The sequence below is a fragment of the Lactuca virosa genome, chromosome 6 (genome assembly GCF_052849685.1).
Source record: "Lactuca virosa cultivar CGN04683 chromosome 6, Lactuca_virosa_CGN04683_v6, whole genome shotgun sequence".
Taxonomy (NCBI): domain Eukaryota; kingdom Viridiplantae; phylum Streptophyta; class Magnoliopsida; order Asterales; family Asteraceae; genus Lactuca; species Lactuca virosa.
This window is the reverse complement of record NC_136431.1, coordinates 247,744,635-247,755,088: the sequence shown is the minus strand read 5'-3', so window position 1 is coordinate 247,755,088 and position 10,454 is coordinate 247,744,635. Positions and strand designations below refer to the sequence as shown.

The 10,454-nt window shown below is 36.1% G+C and overlaps 1 long non-coding RNA gene across 2 annotated transcripts; it reads right to left on the bottom strand.

Moving 5' to 3' along the window:
• Positions 1-768: 768 nt before the first annotated feature.
• On the bottom strand, positions 769-2,899 carry LOC145120663 (uncharacterized). Of its 2 annotated transcripts, XR_013714294.1 has the most exons (5): positions 2,693-2,899; positions 2,181-2,305; positions 1,369-1,946; positions 1,156-1,208; positions 769-1,029 (listed from the first exon to the last, which is right to left on the bottom strand). It is a non-coding gene; the product is annotated as an uncharacterized LOC145120663 (long non-coding RNA). The 2 variants fall into 2 exon arrangements; XR_013714293.1 differs by lacking the exon at positions 2,181-2,305 and having other exon boundaries at positions 2,356-2,899.
• Positions 2,900-10,454: the final 7,555 nt, after the last annotated feature.

Below are 10,454 nucleotides of genomic sequence, written 5' to 3'. Positions count from 1 at the left end.
GAGAAGTAGAATAAGATGAATCTTCAATGTATTGATGAATATAATGATGCTCCTTTACATGAGATGCACTTTCTCTCTCTAGAACACACCTTGAGTTTCACACACTTAAGCTCCTCTAGTCGTACTCTCCGTTACCATCTAACACCTATATATAAGGCACATGGGCCGTGAACAGGTTCACGGCCATGAACCAGTTCACGGCCGTAAACACCACCTGGGCCGTGAACAGATTTCGGTCTTAGACGGAAAATTACAATTTCCTAGAAAAGTAAAGTATAAACCATATTTTTGACCCACCACTTTGTGATGGTGGAATACAGTAATGTTCACTGACGTGAAGTAATAAACGATAATGGAAGAAAAAAACATGGATGGTTAAACGATAATAGAGGAAAGAAATGCAATGGAGAATTGTATATTTACCAATTGAAAACTGAATCGGTTATATTTACTACGATGTATATTCTCTCTCTCTCTCTCTCTCTATATATATATATATATATATATATATATATATATATATATACATACACACACACACATACTAGCTTACAACCAAGGTATTACACGGGGTCTGCAAATTAAAACAATTTTGAAACTTAATAGGCATAATAATAATTAAAAATAGAAGTCATTGATGTGAATGAACCCTTTAAAATAAGGATCATTTAAAAATTAAGTCATTAAAACTTAAAACAACCTTGAAGGTGTAACCATAGTTTGACCATTATACCCTTACACTTGAAAATAAAAGTTAATGATGTGAATGAGCCCTTTAAAAATCATGAATTGATCGAAATGTAAAATATATGGTTTTTAAGACTATCAAACATCTATCTAACATATTAAAAACATATCTTTCTTTTCCAGATGTTTTGAACATGATAACAACCTAATATATGTTAACAACGTACTAACCAAAAACTCAATAACTGATAATAACGTACTAAAACCTTTTGGGAAAACTAATCTTTGAGTTCCAATTCCAAGTCTACAACATCTGCCTATAGATATATTTAAATCAATCCCCTGCACAAACAAATATTCACTTATGAATTCTAAGGACGAAAATAATACTTTATAAAGTAAACTTATAATATTGCTTATCTTTCATCATAAATGCGTTAGGTTTTTGGAAATAATTAAAATACTAACTTCCATCATATGCCTTATCTTTCATCATAAATAGTTTACGTTTTTGCATCCACCTATAGATATATTTTGATCAATCCGCTTATCTTCACAAAATTGCAAAACCAAAGTACTGTGATTCGAATTAGCACAACTGATACATATTAATTGTTAAGCAGATACCTTTTCAATAATAAAAATAGTGATGCATACTTGATGCTAGTAACAGAAACGTACCACAAACTACCTACTTATCAACACCTTGGCAAGGTAATATTAACCTGCGTTCACAAGAAGAAAATCACATATTTAGTAAAAATCTTACACATAGGTAAAAATAATATAAAAAAGTTTATTATTAAGAGATGTTGGTTCCTTCAAATAAAGAAAGGATTTTCAAAGATCGAGAGAAAGGGGGTGTCTTCTGTAGCAAAAAGAAGTAGAAAAAAAAATCAAGAGAAGGGTGTTTTATAGAAGCTTATTTTGGGAAGAAGAGTAAACTGTGGGTAGTTGAATATTTAGGGTTTTGATGGTGGAACATGGTAAGATCAAGAGAAAAAATATAAGTAAATGAAATTACTTAAGAGACTGCAAATGAAATTATTTAAGCGGCTTCAAGTTGCCTAAAAATGTCATCATTTCTATTAAAAATGTTGAAAATATAATATGATTACAACAATATAAAAGAGCATGATACGAGCTTTGGGCCAGTTTTAAAGGCTTCAAGTTGCCATCTGATAGGTAGGACACGATTAAAAACAACTTTAGGTCTTGGCTTCTTCTTTTGCTCATCAGGGGGCATAAGATTCTGCAACCTGCAACAGAAGCATAGATATAAGTTATTCCACTTCTTAGTTTCTTTAATCTGCATTTCACAACAATTCACATAAACCACCATTCACACACACACACACTCACATTGTCTCATACAAGAACATACACAAAATCACATACATACAATCATACAAACACCGATAGGTAATGAGGTGACCCACTTCCAAAGTTATTTTTGTCCAACAAAGTACAATATAAGTTAATTATATTTATACCTTCAATGTAATTTGAACTCTAGAACACTACCAACAAATAGCCATCACGTTTTTCATATGCTTTTATTTGTATCAATCAAGATATACTTCAGGTAACCATGAACATAGATACACACCCTGCAATACTATTTAAACAACAATCGTTAAAAAGTTATAGAGCTCGGAAAATTGAAACCTTAAAGGTTGCCAATGAATTAGTCAAAGGTTGCAGATCTTGTTTGTCGGAATCATAGTCAGATCTCATCGGTCCCCAAAAAATCTTTGGTATCGACTTCATCGAAGCATTAAAAAAACCAAACCTTGTTCCTAAAGCCTTCAGAAGCATTTTCTTGCTTCTGGTTCGTTCTACTTTTTTTTTGGCTAAAAGTAGCAAACAAAAACCAACAGAATGAGGAAGATGGATATGATTTGCAGATCGTCGCTCGTAGTCGTAGGTGAGGAGCAGAAGATATGAGTTGAAATAAAAAAGACTTTTAGGAAAGAGGTACCTCCAATCAAAACTTAGTGCGTACCTTAAGCTCGGTTGAGAAAATTTCCTAATTTACCAAAACCACTTATCGCCATCATCTTCAGCCACAGTCCCAATAGCACTTTAAGATGCAATTTGTGGATACCCTACACATATTAACCATAGAGCGAGGGGAAGAATTAAAATTCAATAAACCCTAATTTGATCTATTCTTCTATTATAGCTATTCAACAGAAAACAAATCAAATGCCTTGATACCACTGATGGAATTTAGGTAAACAAACAAAAATAAAACCCTTAAGTTTGCATTAAACCAAAATAGGATCTATGTTTTCTCTATTAAACCTATAACTAAGAACATCAAAAAGGAACCCTGCAAACCCTAGGATATTTTTGAATTTATGATGAGAGGGTTTTAGGATTACATACCTTTTAGTTGTTATAGGAAACAACTAGAATTCCTCTTTGTTGATCTCTTGGAAGCAAGCACCACAAGTGTCGTGCCTCTAATGGAATCACACCCAAATTGGCAAGAGAATGAATTAGGAGAGAGGAGAGGGATTTTTATCCAAGGCTTGTGGAGGGAAGGCATAGACAAATCAAGGGCTAGGGGACTCCTTATATAGTTGAGGAAACTTGGTGTCAAAGCTAGGGTTCAAGGGATATGCCTTAGATTCCCTTGATTGGTGACCAAGTAGCCCAATCCCCTTTTCTAAGGGGCCTTGGACGGATTCTCTTAGGGTTTCCCTAGATATTTTCGTCCACCTCATTCCATGAGGTTCTAGAGCCTTCATTGCTTAACTATTAATGAATAAAAAAACAATCCATTTACTTTTAATTAATCCAATTAATCCCAAAATTAATTCCAATTAATTTCTGATTAATTATGAATTAAATAATATGATTTCTAATTAATATATTATTTTCATAACACATTAATAAACCATTTATTTAATTAATTATTCACATAATAAATTAATTTCTCTCTCTAAAATCATCATGTCCAATTGCTAGGTTTGAGGGCAACCCAAAAGGATTGTGCTACTATCAATTCAAATATATACCAATTATAGTTATGGGTCTAGAAACCTAATCCAACAGTCTCCCACTTGGATAAGTCTGTAACTATAATTCTCTGTATAACTTCTGAAACGATCAGCAAATTGTAGCTTCCAAAAGATGCTGTCAAACTCTGACCCAATCAGTTACGTGTCCTAAGATAAGTGATCATAAAATCCTCTGTTCTGCAAGATTTCATTCGAAAATGAGACATGGAATAGAATATATATCATTGTCCAAGAATTTGTTTCCCGATTTCTGATTTGTTATAACATAGAACTTCCAATTGAACACATCAATTTAGTCCTGGCCGGGCCTGACACTATAAGTCAACACCAAATCACCGAAGGACCCAAAGATATAACTTTCCTGTTAGGGAAAATGGAACGAATAAACTTTCACTTATATGCTTGCACCATTTACTCACCAAATCATGCATGACAATACATTTTATAACATCAAGTTACTGATGTGTTTACGTATTATCAATTCACAACTGACTTGTAAACTACAACTCGTATATATCTGTTTCAAGATTATAAGATATTATCGTCTCAGAAATATTCGTGACTAATTCCATGAAGTAATTCTCTGAGTGTGTGTTAATCCAATACTTAAATCTACATTTCTAAGTACTCATGAACATTGCAACAATACTATTGCTATGTCTAAAACTCTTTAGACAATCTACAATTCCATTCATGACAATCTTAATTCACTACTTACTTCCAAAAGTATGATCGACTGTGGAATTTGAATAATCATATTATTCGGGAAGTAAAACATGCAAAATGAAACACAAGAATAAACAATTGACAAAAGGTAGTAAACAAACTCATAAATAATTTCTAGTATTTAATCACCAAAAGTCAATTACATTTACTTTGTTACAAGTTTCAAACTAACTATCTAACTACTAAGACTAATATCATCTCTCAGACCTATGCTCCTGGCATGCTGAATGTGTTTAGCCCTACTCAGGCCCTTCGTAAGTGGATCTACAGAATTCTCTTCATATGATATTCTCTTCATAGTGAGGTTAACTTCTTCTACTCTATGTCTGATGAAATGGTACTTTCTGTCGATATGTCTTGATCTTCCATGATCTTTCTGTTCCTTTGTCAAGGCGACCACTCCTTCATTATCACATAAAAGTTTCATCGACTCCTTATTGGTTGGAACAACTCTAAGATCTCCGATGAAGTTCTTCAACCAAATTGCTTCCTTCGATGCTTCACTTGCTGCTATGTACTCTGATTCATAGGTAGAATCAACCGTTGTCTCTTGCTTGGAACATTTCCAAGTAACTGCTCCTACATTTAATGTTAACACCCAACCAGATTGAGAACGGAAGTTATCTCTATCTGTTTGAAAGCTGGCGTCACTATACCTACTTGCTCTCAATGTATCACTACCACCAAGAACTAGGAACCAGTCCTTAGTCCTTCGTAGATACTTTAGAATATTCTTAACTACTATCCAATGAGCTTTACTTGGATTTCCCTGATAACGATTGACCATGCTCAAAGCAAAGGGCACGTCATGGCGAGTACATGTCATAACATATATGATGGATCCAACGGTGGAAGCGTATGAAATCCTACTCATTTCTGCTATCTCTGCATCGGTACCCGGACTCTAAGTCTTACTCAGTTTGGTATTACTCTGGATGAGCAGCTCTTCTTTCTTGGAATTTTCCATACTAAAACATTTTAGCACCTTTCCCAAATATGTACTTTGACTAAGTCCAACTAGTACTTTACTCCTATCCCTCAGAATTCTTATCCCCAGAATATACGCAGCCTCACCTAGGTCATTCATAGAGAAACACTTTCCAAGCCAATACTTAACCTCTTGCAAGGTTGGAATGTTGTTTCCTATAAGTAGTATGTCATCAACATACAATACTAGGAAGGTAACTATACTCCCACTGGCTTTGACATATACACAGGACTTATCTTCACTTCTAGAGAAACCAAATTCTTTGACTTTCTCGTCGAAGAAAAGATTACATCTGCAATATGCTTGTTTCAATCCATAGATTGATTTCTCAAGCTTACACACTCTATTAGGAAACTTTACATCAAGAAAACCCTCTGGCTGACTCATGTAAACATATTCAACCAACTTCCCATTAAGGAAAGCGGTTTTGACATCTATCTGTCAAATTTCATAATCATGAAAGGCAGCTATGGCTAGCATTATCCTAATAGAATTTATCTTAGCCACTGGTGAGAAGGTCTCATCATAGTTAGTCCTCGGGGTTTGAGTAAAGCCATTTGCAACCAGTCGTGCTTTGAATGTGTGCACATTACCATCCATGTCGGTCTTCTTCTTGAAGATCCATTTGCAACCAACTATCTTCCGACCAGGTTGTTGATCAACCAAATCTCAAACTTGGTTGTCATACATGGACTTAATCTCACTGTCCATTGACTCTTTCCATTTGGCTGCCTTAGGGCATGTCATTGCTTCCTTGTAGTTAGCTGGTTCATCCAAATTTACTAGTGTACTATCACTGATAAATGTATCACCATCTTTAGTTATATGGAAACCATAGATATCAGGTGGGTGCTAACTCTACAAGAGCGACGAATAGGTAATGAATTGTCAACTGGTTCAACTAGAACCTTTTCCTCTGGTTAAACCTTAGTGTCTTCAGAGGCTCCTTCATCATTTGACTCTTGAATCTCTTCAAGGTCAATGGTACTCCCATTGTCATCTTTTCATATGAGCTCTCTCTCGCGAAAGACTCATCTTCGTGCTACAAAGACCACATTCTCACTAGATCTGTAGAACAAATATCCAAAAGAATTCGGTGGGTAGCCGATGAAAATACATCTCTCACTTCGAGGTTCAAGCTTGTCGTGAGTCTCTTGTCTAACGTAAACTTCATAAACCCAAACCTTGATACTTGCTAACGAGTGAACTTTCGCTGTCCACATCTCGTGAGGTGTTTTGGCAACCTTCTTAGTTGGAACATGATTAAGAATATGGGCGATAGTCTCTAACGCATACCCGCATAATGAAATTGGAAGAGAAGCTCAACTCATCATGGAAAGAACCATGTCTAACAAGGTTCGATTGCACCTCTCATCCATACCATGAAGTTGTGGTGTCCTAGGATGGGTCAATTGTGAAACTATTCTACATTCCTTGAGGTAGTCATGGAACTTGATACTAAGATACTCTTTGCCTCTATCTGACCGGAGCATATTTATCTTCCTGCCCAATTGATTCTTGACTTCATGTTTAAACTCTTTGAACTTTTCAAAGGTTTGCGACTTATGTTTGATTGAGTAAATATAGCCATATTTACTATAATCATCTGTAAATGTTACATAAAATCGATTTGCATCCCTTGTGGTTGATCTGAAGGGCCCACACACATCTGTGTGTATGAGGTCCAACAAACCTTCACCTCTTTCACAAGATCCAGTGAAAGGTGATTTTTTCATCTTACCCAAAAGACAAGATTCACATGCATCATCCGACCTTAGGTCAAATGATTCCAACTCTCCATCCTTTTGGAGTTAGGCGATGCGTTTCTTGTTAATGTGTCCAAGACAACAATTCCACAAGAATGCTTTGTCTATACCATTAGACAAATCAATTTGAAATACACTATTGCCTAAATTGTCTACACACATACAATTTCATACACATCATCACAAGATAAAGCTTCAAAATAAAAAACACCATTTTTATAAGCAGAAATAGAACCATTCAAATCATTAAATGAATATCTAAACCCTTGTATGAACAATGCATGAAATTAAATAATGTTTCTTGTCATTTCTGATGAGTAGCAACAATTTATTAAATCTAAACTAACACCATTACTAAGCACTAGACTATAAACTCCAATCTTGGTAACAGGAGAAGGTCGCCTATTCCCCATGATCAGGTTCATTCTACCGTGCTCCACCTCCTCACTTCTTCTTAGCCCCTACATCACAACAAATGTGATATCCACATCCTGTATAAAGGACGCAAAAATGAGAAGAAGATGAGTTATTAGATGAAATAGTGTATATACGTGCAGAAGTTGGCTTCACCTTGCCATCGTTGATATCTTTCACATACTTCGGGCAACTTCGTTTCTAATGCCCCTTATCATTGCAGTCAAAACAGATAGCCTCTTTGCGATCAGAAGAGGGTGGATGATCATAACTGGATTTTCCTTTGGGGCCACTACTGGATGACCCTGCATGAGACTATCCCTTCCAGTTTTGTTTGGGAGGACCTTTCCTCTTTTTACCCTTTCTTTGTCCAATGGCTAGGACGGGAACACTAGTAAGAGTGGAGGAAATACCTTTAACCTTCATTAATGCTTGAACAATCTGCAGGAGATTATGCAATTGAGCCAGGGTGGTCTCACTGTTGTTCAGATGATAGGCCAAAATGAACTGATCATAACAACTAGGTAAGGAGTTTAGGACTATGTCAATAGCCAACTCCTCATCAAAATGCACATTCAGCCTAACAAGGCGATCCATGTAACGTTGTATCCTTTGTACATAGCCACGGGCAGATTCCCTCCTTCATCTTGCATGCTATGAGGGACTTGAGCACTTCGTACTTTTCTTGACAAACTCGCTTATGGTACTTTTCCACAAGGTCATTGTTCATATCGTAGGGCCAGTAATCCTCATAAAATCTTTGCACCTTACGGGTCATGGTAGCTACCATGATGCAAACAACTTTTTTTGCATAATCGTAGTTCTTCTTGTAGGAGGCTAATTCTTCAGGAGTGGACTTCTCTTCATCAATCTCATTGATTTCCTTTTCGAGAACATATTCTTTGTTCTCAAATCAAAGGGCCATTTTGATATTTCAAATCCAATTATTGTAATTGGAACCATCCAATATGACTTTGGAGCAGGTGGAAAGCAAGGAGAAATTATGGTGGTTGGAGGAGGAGGAACCATAAGCATCATTTGAAGTAGACATCTGTAAAAGGAAGGTAGTTTTAGTTAGATAAGAATAATCCTTAATATAATAACCCAAAATAAAGTATTAAGTCTAGCATCCAACTATATAACTCATACCTTAGAAAAGGGATGCCGTAATCTAATTGTAAATTTTATAAAGGTAGGTAAATGATGATTTACCAATTCCACCAAAAGAAAATGAAATTTGAAAGAAATTAAGTTAATTAATATTCCTAGATCTTTTGAGATTCATTGAAACTATTCGATATTATGTTTAATCTCAGATTATGCTCTTCTATTTGTGACTGGGATACCGAGGATCACAAACAAGATGTGAATAACCATGCAAATGTGCTTGGTAACCTCATTGTCATTTAGCATCTCAATTGATGTGTTGGTAAACCACACGCTCCATCAACAATGATAATTTATGAGATACCCATTACAACTCTTTATTAGTCCCTATTAGACTGTTGGTTAACCACACACGCTCCACTAACGACCTATAAAGTGTAATGTGCAATTTCATGGGTTAGCATACAAATTCACATTTTTCTAAAGTAACTAAAAGTGGGATTTAAAAGTTTTAGTTACTTTTGATAGCATTATATCTTTAATGAGAATTAGTTTGTCCTATCAAGTCCGTCCGGCTAACGACCTTCCACTAATCAAGGAAACGGTGGGTAAGAGTGGACACCCATTCAACTACCATTTTATAAGAAATTTCCGTATACCTACATTATAGACTAAAACCATAAGCCAACGCTTAGTGAGTTCCCCCAAAGTACCACCACATAAACATAACAAATAACAACATGCATACCGAGTCAACTCAACCGAGTCAAATCAGTCGAGTCGACTCAGACTTCGTACGTGGGATGTACTTCGGAGGTACATGGGGTGTACTAGTTGTGCAAGGCATCGGGACCAGATGCGCGTACCCTTCGATACTCCTAGTGTACGCAGCAGTCCCCCTCTTAACTTTTAAGTGCTTATGTCTTCGACTTAACACATCCAATTACAGATGCCAGGCTAAAATACCATCAAGATTCATAAAGTTTCCAACTTTATAACTTTGCATGTCCATTAAGTGCTTAATACACAAAATCTTAACATCTTAATGCCTTAAGACCTTCTATAGCATGCATGGAGTAAAAGTAACCATCAAGACCATATTTTTATGACTTAAGACCCCCCCCCCCCAATAAGGTCTGAAAGGAACATTTATTTGATCAAGAACATGCCATGCTTAAAAATCACCATATTTGGGACCAAAAGTGCCCTAAAGGAAGAACTGGCTAGATCTACAAGATAGAGTGATCAAACTATGAACTTTTTACCTACTGGAGGTTGCTAGCAAGTGTGGAATCCCATATGTAAGTTGCTTCCAAGATTCAAGGCCCTTGCACCAACTTCTCCTTCTTCAAGAACACCAAAAAGGCACACAAATGAGCTCAAAACACTCTTATCAGTTAGGGTTTGCTAGAGAGCCGAATTCTCAGATGGGGGCTGATGAGAGAATGATAAATGAGGCTATAATGGTGTTTATATATGGTTCAAACCCTAAAAATTAGGGTTTGGAGTTTCTCCACGTACGCCCTACGTACGAGGTGTACGTCCAGTGTACTAGGGTCCACCCTAGTACGCTCAACGTACACAACGTACGTCCATCGTACTACCCCAATGTCCAAAATCACCAAAATGCCACTGTGGGCCATTTTGCACTCTTTCTTATATATAGGGACTAAAATGCAATATTTAATCATACATAGGGTTACAATTTCAAAATACCTTAACATTAGGATGTTACAG